We start from the raw sequence: 15,664 nt of genomic DNA, 5'->3' as shown, positions 1-15,664 counted from the left end.
AACCCTTGATCTGTGGCACAGGTGTGGGTATTGGTAATGGATTTACCAAATAGCATCTATTCCATCATCTAGAGTTAGCATAAGTATCCCCTGTAATCTCTTTCTAACCAATTTCCAGAACACCACATTGTCTCAGTCATGATAATTTTGAAAGCTGCCACTATTGTTTCCATTGTTAGCAATATTCTCATTCTTGGTGTTTCATCTAGGATGACTTCAGGCCTACTTTACCTCTTTGGTCACAAATCTTTCTTACTGACATCATGTTGTGCTTTGGAACTGAAGAATGTCTCACTCTGATATTTTGTTGTCTCTGTCACTCCAGAATTTTATTTTAAGAATTATTTGAAAGTTGTTTGAGCTGAGCTGAATGCTTTCTCTACTCTATCATTTTACCACCAAGAACTCTTTAATTGATGAGTATTTAACAAAATTAAGAAAAAACAAAAGAAAACAAAGCCACTTTGTTTCTTAACAACAACACCAAAACAAAGGAACAAACAAAAAAGCTTTACCTTCTGTCTTCAAATGAATGCTATGTATTTGTTCCACAGCAGAAAAGTGACAAGGGCTAGTCAATGGAGGTTATATCATTTGATCACATTTTCAAATAGCAAGGAAGTATTTAAAATGGGACTTAAACTTAATTCTGTCTGAATCCAAGTCTAGCCCTTAAGTTAAAGGTTTTCTTAACTTTCCCATGATCATAGAGTGGTCATGTCTCATAGGCAGGGAATGGCTTCACACCTTCTTGTCTTAGGCAAATTTTCCTCTACTATATTGTTCTTTTTTTTAATCCATGAATTTTGATCTTTGGCTGACTTTGCCTTTTTATTTATTTGCCTCATTTGTCTATTTAGTGCCATACCCATTGAACTTCCAAAAAAAAATTTTTACTGATTTAGAAAAAAACATAACAAAGTTCATTTGGAAGAACAAAAGATCAAGGATATCCAGGGAAACAATGGAAAAAAAATACAAAGGAAGGGGGCCTTGCAGTCCCAGATCTCAGACTATATTATAAAGCAGCGGTCATCAAAATAATTTGGTACTGGCTAAGAGACAGAAAGGAGGATCAGTGGAATATACTCGGGGTAAGTGACCTCAGCAGGACAGTTTACAACAAACCCAGAGAACCCAGCTTTTGGGACAAAAATCCACTATTCAATAAAAACTGCTGGGAAAATTGGAAGACGGTGTGGGAGAGATTAGGACTAGATCAACACCTCACACCCTACACCAAGATAAATTCAAAATGGCTGAATGACTTGAACATAAAGAAGGAAACTATAAGAAAATTAGGCGAACACAGAATAGTATACATGTCAGACCTTTGGGAAGGGAAAGATTTTAGAACCAAGCAAGATTTAGAAAGAGTCACAAAATGCAAAATAAATAATTTGGAATACATCAAATTAAAAAGTTTTTGTACAAACAAAGCCAATGTAACTAAAATCAGAAGGAAAGCAACTAATTGGGAAGCAATCTTCATAAAAAACTCTGACAACTTCCTGTCAAGATGGCGGCTTAGAGAAAGCTAAAGTTCAGATCACTGGAAACCCTTCCCTACTGAACTCAAAATATATGCTCCCAGGGCACCGAAATTCAAAATAAACAACATCATAGACCCCGGGAATCCTCCTCCTGGACCTGGACCAAAAGGTATGCCCCCCCCAAAAGCCAGAACCCGAGATCACTCAGACCTAAGGGGTAGGCAGAAGGAAGGTCCCAGGACCCATCCCCCAACCCAGAGTGCCGAGTCCAAGGCAGCAGAGGGAACCTCAGAGCCTCAGGGCTGGCTAATCTGAATACTGCTTTCTGAAAACAACCTGACTCAGACGAGAGGTCACCCAACACAGACAGCAGGGAAACAGAGAAAGAAGGGGGGGGGCTTATAACCCCCTGACTAGATCTTTCCATCCAAGTCTCATGGAAGGTCCCTGCCTCAGGGCATACTCAGTTCAACCCAGGGAAAGCTAATCCTATCAGGAGCCCTAAGAGCTCCTGGAAGCTGTGGCCCCTCCCCCCTCAGAGTGCTGGCTCTTCTGGCCGGCCAAGGCACAGAAACAAACACCCCACGGAAAGGGCCAAGCCAGGCTCAGAGCATGGAAGTAAGGCAAAGGAGAAGCATCGGGAGGGAACTGAGGAGGGCAGTGACACAGAAACACCAGCAATTCCTGGCTTTCCTGGGAAGACAGAACAACAACTGCATAGAACAGACAATCTGCCTGGGGATAAAACCTCTGAACACCAGACAGAGATAAGAAAATCTAGTCCTCCCCACTCAGATAGAGATGGCAAACTCCACAGAAGCACAAAAGCCCAAAAATTCCAAGAAAAACAAGAAGAAGGGGGTCTCTTTGGACACATTTTATGGAACAAAAATACAAAATAAAGAGGAGATAGAATAGGAAATACAAGCAAATGCTCCAAAGCCTTCCAAAGGAAAAGGAAACTCTCCACAAACCCATGAAGAATTTGATTCAGAAAGGATCAAAAAGATGGAAGCCTTCTGGGTGGAAAAGTGGGAAATAATGCAAAAGAAATTCACACATCTACAAAACCAGTTTGACCAAAGTGAAAAGGAAAACCAGGCTTTAAAGGTCAGAAATAGGCAACTCGAAGACAATGAGCAAGAACTAATAAAGCAAAGCCAAAAGACCAAAAAATTAGTAGAGAACATAAAATATCTCACTGACAAGGTGACAGACTTGGAAAATAGAGGGAGAAGAGACAATTTAAGAATAATTGGACTACCAGAAAATCCAGAAATAAAAAGCAAACTCGACATTGTAATACAAGATATAATCAAAGAAAATTGCCCAGAGATCCTTGAACAAGAGGGCAATACAGGCATTGAAAGAGTTCACAGAACACCCTCTACACTAAATCCCCAAAAGACAACTCCTAGGAACGTAATTGCCAAATTCCAAAGTTTTCAAGCAAAAGAAAAAATCTTAAAAGAAGCCAGAAAAAGACAATTTAGATGTAATGGAATGCCAATCAGGGTCACACAAGACCTTGCAAGTTCCACTCTGAATGACCTTAAGGCATGGAACATGATTTTCAGAAAGGCAAGAGAGCTGGGCCTTCAACCAAGCATCAGCTATCCATCAAAACTGACTATATATTTCCAAGGGAAAGTATGAGCATTCAACAAAATAGAAGATTTCCAAGTTTTTGCAAAGAAAAGAGCACAGCTGTGGAAAGTTTGATATCGAAAAACAAAGAGCTTGGAATACCTGAAAAGGTAAATATGAAGGAAAGGGAAAAGGAGAAAAATGTTATCTTTTTCTTTTACTCAAACTCTCTTCCATAAGGACTACATTTATATCAATCTATTGTAAAAAATAGACTCGAATACAGGACTACAATCCCCACAAGCCTTTGCTCCACTTCCCCAAAATGCTTTGTAATCTCATGGGAATTCTGAGGTGGGCCGAGATCGAGGAAGGATTTAAGCTGGTGGCAAAGGTTTTTGGGTGATCTTCTGGACTTCTGTTTTGGAGCAGATGCATCTCTTCTGTGATGTGAGGTTATCTGGCCTAGGTCTCTGGCCTAGGCACGTGTTTTTTCTTATTCTGCATTTTCTTTAAGGGGTGTATGGGGTGCTCAGGGAGGATTAATACCTTTGGTATGGAGGGCTTGTTGTGCCCTCCTAGGGCAGCTCTCCAGCCTTTGACCCTCACCTGACACCCAGTTCTCACTTGTGGCTCCTAGTAGCTGCTGGCATGAGGCAGTGGCCACACCCCGGGCAATGGCTTTGACAGGCCAGCTAAACCTTGTGAGGGTAGCCATCGGGTCGTCAACCCCTAGTGAACCAGGGCTTTGCTCACCCAGCATGTGAAGACTGTTTCGGGTGGAACAGGCAGAAGAAACCAACAATAAGGTTCAATGGCTGAGATGGCGATGCAGCAAGGCACTGTGGAATGCTTAGGGCATGTTGGAGCACAAAAGATAACACGGCCATCCAATGCAGCTGAGGAAGTCTCCAGGTGTAACAACTTTTCGTGCCACTGGACCCAGGCTTCCAACATCGAGAGAGTGAGTCTGTCTCTGTGCATCGACTTTTCCACTTAAATCTTCATGCACAAGTGTCTTTGTGCACAAAAACACACAAAATCAATCGTCATCCTCGGTTACCAAGAGACTACAATAATAATAATAATAATAAAATATCTTTAATCTTTAACCTTTAATAAACCTTTAAAAAATAATACTCCTGCAGATAGAAACTAATTTCTACCTGCCTCAGTCTCCCCATATTCCTAAATTTTAATCTTTACAGTTTGGCGACCTAATGGGGAAAAAACTCTCAATCTTCTGATTTCTTTCAGATCTTTAGTTCAGCTTTTAATTTGAGCCACATCTCTCTGGCCACGTTTTTGTTTTTTACCCTTGCAAAGCTGCCGCTCATTCAGTTCCAGCCATTAGATAGGTCAGCCGCTTTTGCCTGTGGGCTTTCAGCCCCTGATCCAGACCTGTTGCATTTGCTGCCCACCTGGAACCTAGCTGCTAAATTCTGCCTGCCTGCTTCTCCTGCTTCTGCTCCTGGCCCCTGCCCTGCCCACCCCAGCAGTCTGTCTCTCACACATCTGGCCTCAGACCTAGACAGCTCATCACCCAGATCCTTGGAGCAGATTGCTCAGGACTCATTTCGACCACCTGGTAACATTATTGGCCACGTGGGTGGAGGGGAGAGGGGAGAGGGAAAGGAGAATGGGCAATTTTCCCTTAGACTAAGCCTCCAAGTGGACAGAGGTTTTGACTCCACATGGGTGGCCTGGGCTCCATGTGGACTGGGGCAGGAGGAGGTATCAGAGCAGGGGAGAGAGAAAAGGGAGAGGAGAAGAAACAGATTTTTCAAACAGACTTTTAAGCAATGGGCTGTTTAAAAGGATACCTTTTGACTGTTCTGGTAATTTCATTGATTTCACATGTGTGCCAGAAGAAAGATTCAGCCCAAAGATTCAATTTTGAATTTGCAAATGGGTGGCTCAGGGCACTGAGAGCATGGTCCTGGGTTAAAATCTGGCCTCAGATACTTCCCATCTGTGGGGTGCTGGAAGGGTCCCTTCAACCCCATTGCCTAGCCCTTACCACTCTGCCTTAGGACAATAGACATTTAAATGGATAAGAACCGAAGGAACTTAAAGACTGGAAATTTCAAGGCATTTCAGACTCCAATGGTTTATAAAAAATTTCTGTATTTCTATTGCGTTTCCTGATTGTTTTAAGATATAACTTTGTGATTTTAAATTCATATATTACAGGATTGAATATTATTATGTTACACTGAAGGTTGATTGAATTTATTTTGAATGTACTGAGTTTTGAAATTCTGTTGTTTTTCCCCTATAACTATTGAACAAATATTATTGTGAATAAGCCCATATATGAAAAAACAGCTTTTTTTTCTATTTTGCCGAGGATAGATGGACTTCAGAACTGGTTATAATTGTATTAACAACCTTGGAAAGTTTAATGTGCTAAATACCTCAAATGATTTGATTTTAAGGGTTTTTTAAATATGATTTTTGGAATTTTTTTAACAATCTGGTTATTTTTGCCTGCCCCTACCACGAGGTAAGGCCCATTCTAGTAGCTGAAGTGAAATACATTTTATAAACCCCAACCTTCCCACATGTGAATGGAAGTTGGACAGTTAATCTCAGGGCATTTGTATCCCTAAAAGCCTCCAAAAGGAGCACCTCTTTATTTATACTCTTCAGCTCACTACTTTACTTGCACCAGAATGATATCTAGATTTCTTGATTATGTTCTTAACCCAAGATTAGTTTTACTTTGTTTAAAAAAATATGTTTAAATACTAAGATTGAAAGATTGCTATGTTTGTAAAAATTGTGACAAATGTCCATCAATTCACAGGTTTTAAAAATGTCATACAGCAACTTATGTGAAATATGAAAGTGTGTTTGTTTGCTATTCCAATTAATTGGGTGATTGAGAATTTTGGGGATTTTGATAACTACATATTTGTACTACTGTATTTTTAAAAATGAAAAAATTGTTAACCTTGTTCAATTCATTTGCCTTCTACTCACAGTGGTCATGGTCAGATATTAAGAGGAAATGGATCTCATTTTTGGTGAGAAAGCCTTGCATTTTATATTTTCTTAGCTGACACAGAGTGTCAATGATTATAAGCTATATTTTTGAATATTTTAAAGCTCTTTTATTATAATATTTTTCTTGCATATGCAATATACTTTTTCAGTTTTTTTTATTATTTTTCTCTCCTTTTTATATTTGAAGCACATGTCACCAGCATTAAGATTTTCTTTAACTTTTTGACTTTTCAGTGCTACAAGTTTGAAATACATTTGCTAATGCATGCCCTAAAAAGCTTGTGACTATAAAAATGATGCCACTAATTATTTAAATAAATTATGGGACTTTGCTTAATGATTCTGTCTGATGCCAGGACAAGATATACACACAAGAGCCATTGCACAGAGCCAAAGAAAAGCCAATCCAGGATGTATTGATGCACTTCTAGGCCAATACAAAGGTCTTGAACCTAGTATGAAGACTCAAGGTTATTATGTTTAACATGTGTTAAGATAGGCTTTCCTTGTGTCCACACTCACTCTGAAGATACTCACAGATGAGTATCCCTGAAAACTTGGCTCCTGTAATCTGGTCCCTTTCTTTTCTGCCTCTCATAGTGTGGTACCTTTCTGTAGTCCTGGCTACTGTCTGGGTAAATGCATCATTGCTTAAATCATTTTGATTGGGCCCTGATTCAAGGACCTGTTATAGATTTATTTTTCTTTTACTTGGAATTTTTACACATGAGACTTTGATAGTCTATATTTTCATCCAGAAATTTTTCTTTTTTTTTTCCGATTTTTCTGATGTCTTTTAATTTCTCTTGCCAATTGATTCATATACCTCATACCTAAGCCATACATCCTTAAGTGATTCTGTATTTGTCAATCACCCTCTTAAAGGGGGGAATGTAAAAAATATCATTATTTAAATTGCAAAGTTTAAATTCCTTTTGAGAAGAATTTTAGGTAAAGAAGATGCTACCTCTCTGAATCCAGAACTGAACTGTTGGAGAAGCCACCATGAAGAAGCCTCCAGACCACAAGTTGCACAAAATTGAATTTTGGGTGTGGTTAATGAACATTTATTTGCATGTATACTTTCATGCCAAAGGGGACTTCCCCCTAACTGGCTTTCTTTCAATGCGTCCAGTAATTATTGGTTTTGTTCTTTTTTTTCTCTTATCCTCAAATTCTTGTAATCTTTAAATTGATTATATTTTCATGATCCTTTGGAAAAAAATTAATTTTTTTGCAAATGATCAAACAGGGGATGTAAAAAAAGACTCGAATACAGGACTACAATCCCCACGAGCCATTGCTCCACTTCCCCAAAATGCTTTGTAATCTCACGAGAATTCTGAGGTGGGCCGAGATCGAGGAAGGATTTAAGCTGGTAGCAAAAGTTTTGGGTGATCTTTTGGACTTCCATTCTGGAGCAGATGCATCTCTTCTGTGATGTGAGGTTATCTGGCCTAGGCCTCTGGCCTAGGCCTCTGGCCTAGGCACGTGTTTTTTTTTTCTTATTCTGTATTTTCTTTAATCTTTAACCTTTAATAAACCTCTAAAAAAAATAATACACCTTTCAGAAAGAAACTAATTTCTACCTGCCTCAGTCTCCCCATATTCCTAAATTTTAATCTTTACACTATGTATATTAACATGTGGGGAAAATGTAATGTGTAAATAGGGAGAAAAGAAAGACCAAATAGAATAATCTTTCTCACACAAAGATTCACATGGGAAGGGGAGGGAAAGAAAACTCCTATAAGAAGGAGAGGAAGAGAGTTTTTTCTTAAACCTTACTCTCAGGGAAATCAACTCTGAAAGGGAAAAACATCCAGATCCATTGGGATCTTGAATTCTATCTTACCCAACAAGGGAAGGGAGAATGGAAAACCAAGGGGGTTGGGGGGAGGGAACACAAAAAAGGGAGGGAAGAAGAGGGAGTAGTAGGAGGGAACAAAAAGGGAGGGACTAGAAAGGGAGACATATCAAGGGAGGGGACAAGAGGGACTGATTTAAAGTAAATCACTGAACAAAAGATCAAGGATATCCAGGGAAATAATGAAAAAAAATACAAAGGAAGGGGATCTTGCAGTCCCAGATCTCAGACTATATTATAAAGTAGCGGTCATCAAAACAATTTGGTACTGGCTAAGAGACAGAAAGGTAGGATCAGTAGAATAGACTGGGGGCAAGCAACCTCAGCAAGACAGTATATGACAAACACAAAGATCCCAGCTTTTGGGACAAAAATCCACTATTTCATAAAAACTGCTGGGAAAATTGGAGGACAGTGTGGGAAAGATTAGGTTTAGATCAACACCTCACACCCTATACCAAGATAAATTCAAAATGGGTGAATGACTTGAACATAAAGAAGGAAACTACAAGAAAATTAGGCAAACACAGAATAGTATACATGTCAGACCTTTGGGAAGGGAAAGACTTCAAAACCAAGGAAGAATTAGAAAGAGTTACAAAATGCAAAATAAATAATCTGGATTACATCAAATTAAAAAGTTTTTGTACAAACAAAACCAATGTAACCAAAATCACAAGGGTAGCAACAAATTGGGAAACAATCTTCATAAAAACCTCTGACAAAGGTTTAATTACTCAAATTTACAAAGAACTAAATCAATTGTACAAAAAATCAAGCCATTCTCCAATTGACAAATGGGCAAGGGACATGAACAGGCAGTTCTCAGCCAAAGAAATCAAAACTATTAATAAGCACATGAAAAAGTGCTCTACATCTCTTATAATCAGAGAGATGCAAATCAAAACAACTCTGAGGTATCACCTCACACCTAGCAGATTGGCTAACATGACAGCTATGGAAAGTAATGAATGCAGGAGGGGATATGACAAAGTGGGGACATTAATTCATTGCTGGTAGAGTTGTGAATTGATCCAGCCATTCTGGAGGGCAATTTGGAACTATGTCCAAAGGGTGATAAAGGACTGTCTGCCCTTTGATCCAGCCATAGCACTGCTGGGTTTGTACCCCAAAGAGATAATTAGGAAAAAGACTTGTATAAGAATATTCATAGCTGCACTCTTTGTGGTGGCCAAAAATTGGAAAATGAGGGGATGCTCGTCAATTGGGTAATGGCTGAACAAATTGTGGTATATGTTGGTGATGGAATACTATTGTGCTAAAAGGAATAATAAAGTAGAGGAATTCCATGGAGACTGGAACAACCTCCAGGAAGTGATGCAGAGCGAAAGGAGCAGAACCAAAAAAACATTGTACCCGGAGACTGATACATTGTGGTACAATCGAAGGTGATGAACTTCTCCATTAGTGTCATTGCAATGTCCCTGAACAATCTGCAGGGATCTAAAAAATACTATCCAAAAGCGGAGGATAAACTGTGGTAGTAAAAACACCGATGAAAAGCAACTGCTTGACTACAGGGTTGGAGGGGATAAGACTGAATAGAGACTCTAAATGAGCACTATAATGCAAATTCCAACAACAGGGAAATGGCTTCGAGTCAGGAACACAAGTGATAACCCTGATAACCAGTGGAATCCTGGGTCGGCTATGGGAGAGGGAAAGGTGGGGGGAGGGGAGAGGGGAGGAAAAGAAAATGATCTTTGTTTCCAGTGAATAATGTATGGAAATGACCAAATAAAATAATGTTTAAAATTTAAAAAAAAATAAAGTAAATCACTGGACTAAAATGTAGAGATGAAGAAAAAAAGTTAGAATTAGGGAAGGATATCAAAATTCCAGGGAGTCCCCAAGTGACAGTCAGAACTTTGAACGTGAATTGGCTGAACTCACCCATAAAACGTAGATGAATAGCAGAATGGATTAGAATCCAAAAACCTACCATATGTTGTCTTCAAGAAACACACATGAGGCGGGTTGACACCCACAAGGTCAGAATTAAAGGATAGAGTAAGACCTTATGGGCCTCAACTGACAGAAAGAAGGCAGGAGTGGCAATCATGATATCTGATAAAGCCAAAGCAAAAATAGACCTGATCAAAAGGGATAGGGAAGGTAATTATATTTTGTTAAAAGGGACTTTAGATAATGAGGAAATATCACTAATCAACATGTATGTACCAAATAATATAGCACCCAAATTTCTAATGGAGAAACTAGAAGAACTGAAGGAAGAAATAGACAGTAAAACCATATTAGTGGGAGACTTGAACCAACCATTATCAAATTTAGATAAATCAAATCAAAAAATAAATAAGAAAGAGGTAAAAGAAGTGAATGAAATCTTAGAAATATTAGAATTAATAGACATATGGAGAAAAATAAATAGGGATAAAAAGGAATACACATTCTTCTCAGCACCACATGGCACATTCACAAAGATTGACCATACATTAGGTCACAGTAAAATGGCACACAAATGCAGAAAAGCAGAAATAATAAATGCAGCCTTTTCAGATCACAAGGCAATAAAAATAATGATCAGTAATGGTACATGAAAAACCAAATAAAAAACTAATTGGAAATTAAACAATATGATACTCCAAAATCATTAAGTTAGAGAAGAAATCATAGAAACAATTAATAATTTCATCGAGGAAAATGGCAATAGCAAGACATCCTTTCAGACCTTTTCGGATGCAGCCAAAGCGGTAATCAGAGGTAAATTCATATCCCTGAGTGCATATATCAACAAACTAGGGAGAGCAGAGATCAATCCATTGGAAATGCAAATAAAAAAAAAAAAACTCGAAAGCGATCAAATTAAAAACCCCCAGCAGAAAACCAAACTAGAAATCCTAAAAATTAAGGGAGAAATTAATAAAATCAAAAGTGATAGAACTATTGATTTAATAAATAAGACTAGAAGCTAGTACTTTGAAAAAAACAAACAAAATAGACAAAGTACTGGTCAATCTGATTTAAAAAAGGAAGGAAGAAAAGCAAATTAACAGCATCAAAGATGAAAAGTGGGACAGCACCTCCGATGAAGTGAAAATTAAGGTTATCATTAAAAATTACTTTGCCCAATTATATGGCAATAAATACACCAATTTAGGCGATATGGATGAATATATACAAAAATACAAACTGCCTAGACTAACAGAAGAAGAAATAGAATTCTTAAATAATCCCATATCAGAAAATGAAATCCAACAAGCCACCAAAGAACTTCCTAAGAAAAAATCCCCAGGGCCTGATGGATTCACCAGTGAATTCTATCAAACATTCAGAGAACAGTTAATCCCAATACTATACAAACTATTTGACATAATAAGCTAAGAGGGAATTTTACCAAACTCCTTTATGACACAAACATGGTACTGATTCCAAAACCAGGCAGGTCAAAAACAGAGAAAGAAAACTATAGACCAATCTCCCTAATGAATATAGATGCAAAAATCTTAAATAGGATACTAGCAAAAAGACTCCAGCAAGTGATCAGAAGGGTCATCCACCATGATCAAGTAGGATTTATACCAGGGATGCAGGGCTGGTTCAATATTAGGAAAACCATCCACATAATTGACCACATCAACAAGCAAACCAACAAAAATCACATGATTATCTCAATAGACGCAGAAAAAGCCTTTGATAAAATACAACACGTATTCCTATTAAAAACACTAGAAAGCATACAAATAGAAGGGTCGTTCCTAAAAATAATAAACAGTATATATCTAAAACCATCAATTAACATCATCTTCAATGGGGATAAACTAGATGTATTCCCATTAAGATCAGGAGTGAAACAAGGATGCCCATTATCAACTCTATTATTTTACATTGTACTAGAAACACTTATAGTAGCAATTAGAGAAGAAAAAGAAATTGAAGGCATCAAAATAGGCAAGGAGGAGACCAAGTTATCACTCTTTGCATATGACATGATGGTCTACTTAAAGAATCCTAGAGATTCAACCAAAAAGCTAACTGAAATAATCAACAACTTTAGCAAAGTTGCAGGATACAAAATAAACCTACATAAATCATCAGCTTTTCTATATATCTCCAACACAGCTCAGCAGCAAGAACTAGAAAGAGAAATCCCATTCAAAATCACCTTAGACAAAATAAAATACCTAGGAATCTATCTCCCAAGACAAACACAGGAACTATATGAACACAACTACAAAACACTCTCCACACAACTAAAACTAGACTTGAGCAATTGGAAAAACATTAAGTGCTCATGAGTAGGATGAGCCAATATAGTAAAAATGACCATCCTACCCAAACTTATCTATCTATTTAGTGCCATGCCCATGGAACTTCCAAAAATTTTCTTTACTGATTTAGAAAAAACCATAACAAAGTTCATTTGGTATAACAAAAGATCAAGTATATACAGGGAAATAATGAAAAAAAAAACACAAATGATGGGGGCCTTGTAGTCCCAGACCTTAAAATATATTACAAAGCAGCAGTCATCAAAACAATTTGGTACTGGCTAAGAGACAGAAAGGAGGATCAGTGGAATAGACTGGGGGCAAGAGACCTCAGCAAGACAGTATACGATAAACACAAAGATCCCAGCTTTTGGGACAAAAATCCACTATTCGATAAAAACTGCTGGGAAAATTGGAAGACAGTGTGGGAGAGATTAGGAATTGATCAACACCTGACACCCTACACCAAGATAAATTCAAAATGGGTGAATGACTTTAACATAAAGAAGGAAACCATAAGTAAATTGGGTAAACACAGAATAGTATACATGTCAGACATTTGGGAGGTGAAAGACTTTAAAACCAAGCAAGACATGGAAAGAATCAAAAAATATAAAGTAAATTATTTTGACTACATCAAATTAAAAAGCTTTTGTACAAACAAAACCAATGTAACTAAAATCAGAAGGGAAAAACAAATCGGGAAAAAAATCTTCTTAGAAACCTCTGACAAAGGTTTAATTACTCAAATTTATAAAGAGCTAAGTCAATTGTACAAAAAACCAAGCCATTCTCCAATTGAAAAATGGGCAAGGGACATGGACAGGCAGTTTTCAGATAAAGAAATCAAAACTATTAATAAACACATGAAGAAGTGTTCTAAATCTCTTATAATCAGAGAGATGCAAATCAAAACAACTCTGAGGTATCACCTCACACCTAGCAGATTGGCTAACATGATACCAAAGGAAAGTAATACATGCTGGAGGGGATGTGGCAAAGTAGGGATAGTAATTCATTGCTGGTGGAGTTGTGAACTGATGCAACCACTCTGGAGGGCAATTTGGAACTATGCCCAAAGGGTGATAAAAAACTGTCTGCTCTTTGATCTAGCCATAGCACTGCTGGGTCTGTACCCCAAAGAGATAATAAGGAAAAAGACTTGTACAAGAATATTCATAGCTGCACTCTTTGTGGTGGCCAAAAATTGGAAAATGAGGGGATGCCCATCAATTGGGGAATGGCTGAACAAATTGTGGTATATGTTGGTGATGGAATACTATTGTGCTAAAAGGAATAATAAAATGGAGGGATTCCATGGAGACTGGAACAACCTCCAGGAAGTGATGCAGAGCAAGAGGAGCAGAACCAGGAGAACATTGTACACAGAGACTAATACACTGTGGTATAATCAAATGTAATGGACTTCTCCATTAGTGGCGTTGTAATGTCCCTGAACATTCTGCAGGGATCTAGGAGAAAAAAACACTATTCATAAGCAGAGGACAAACTGTGGGAGTAGAAACACCGAGGAAAAACAACTGCCTGACTACAGCTGTTGAGGGGACATGACTGAGGAGAGACTCTAAACGAACACTCTAATGCAAATATTAACAACATGGCAATGGGTTCGAATCAAGAACACATGTGATACCCAATGGAATCACGTGTTGGATATGGGGGTTTCGGGGGAGGAAAAGAAAATGATCTTTGTCTTTTATGAATAATGCTTGGAAATAATCAAATAAAATATTATAAAATTTAAAAAAAAAGAATAATGTCCTAAAATGTTTTCAGATTATTGGGAAGGCAATTGAGTTAATGTCAATATATTGTAATAAAACAGAAGAGGATTTAAAAAAAAAAAACCTCTGACAAAGGTTTAATTTCTCCAATTTTCAAAGAGTTAAATCAATTGTACAAAATACAAACAATACAAACAAAGTACAAAATCAAACCATTCTCCAATTGATAAATGGGCAAGGGACATGAACAGGCAGTTCTCAGCCAAAGAAATCAAAACTATTAATAAGCACATGAAAAAGTGCTCTACATCTCTTATAATCCGTGAAATGCAAATCAAAATAACTCTGAGGTATCCCCTCACACCTAGCAGATTGGCTAACATGACAGCTATGGAAAGTAATGAATACTGGAGGGGATGCAGCAAAGTAGGGACACTAATACATTGCTTGTGGAGTTGTGAATTGATCCAACCATTCTGGAGGGCAATTTGGAACTATGCCCAAAGGGTGATAAAAGACTGTCTGCCCTTTGATCCAGCCATAGCACTGCTGGGTTTGTACCCCAAAGAGATAATAAGGAAAAAGACTTGTACAAAATTATTCATAGCTGCACTCTTTGTGGTGGCCAAAAATTGGAAAATGAGGGGATGCCCTTCAATTGGGGAATGGCTGAACAAATTGTGGTATATGTTGGTGATGGAATACTATCTACTAACTGGAATACTAACTGGAACAACCTCCAGGAAGTGATGCAGAGCTAAAGGAGCAGAACCAGGAAATCATTATACACAGAGACTTATACAGTGTGGTACAATTGAAGGTAATGGACTTCTCCATTAGTGTCAATGCAATGTCCCTGAACAATCTGCAGGTATATAAAAAACACTATTCACAAGCAAAGGATAAACTGTGGGAGTAAAAACACCGATGAAAAGCAACTGCTTGACTACAGGGTTGGAGGGGATATGACTGAGGAGAGACTCTAAATGAACACTCTAATGCAAATACCAACAACACGGAAACGGGTTCGAATCAAGAACACATGTGATACCCAGTGGAATCATGCATGGGCTATGGGAGAGGTGGTGGGAAGGAAAAGAAAATGATCTTTGTTTCCAATGAATAATGTTTGGAAATGACCAAGTAAAATAATGTTTAAAAAAATAAAGCAATTGTCTTTGAGACAAAATAAGTAATACTATCACAATTTATACCTTGGGAATGTGGGCAATAGGAAGCACCATTATAGTATATGAATAATCCCTGTAAATATAGAAGCCATTAACTTTCCAAACAAAATTTTAGATGGGTTATAGAAGTATCAGGATAGGCACAATATAAAATTTTGTTTTTGTTGATGGACAGAGACCTATAACAAATCTTTGTAAACACTAGAGTTTGTGGGACTCTGGCACAAAATTGCATTTGTTAAATTTTACATTATGGATCAAAAACAAAAAGAAATTGTAGTGGTTCTCTACTCCAACAGTCCTCACCCCCCCCCAACTGGAAATAAAGAAACAGACTCAATATGATTGAGTAACTTACCTAAGATACATGGACCATCAGAGATCTGATTCATAGCCAAGTCTTCTGACTTCATAGCCGGTATATTTGCCACTGCTTCATTACTTATACCTTATAGTTCCTGTTATATCACATTAAAAAAATAAATTTTAAAAACCTGGCATTCATTAATACTTTTTCCAAGCA

The sequence above is a fragment of the Monodelphis domestica genome, chromosome 1, assembly GCF_027887165.1.
Source record: "Monodelphis domestica isolate mMonDom1 chromosome 1, mMonDom1.pri, whole genome shotgun sequence".
NCBI classification, from domain to species: Eukaryota; Metazoa; Chordata; class Mammalia; order Didelphimorphia; family Didelphidae; genus Monodelphis; species Monodelphis domestica.
The sequence above is the reverse complement of the archived record's forward strand: the minus strand, read 5'-3'. Positions refer to the sequence as shown.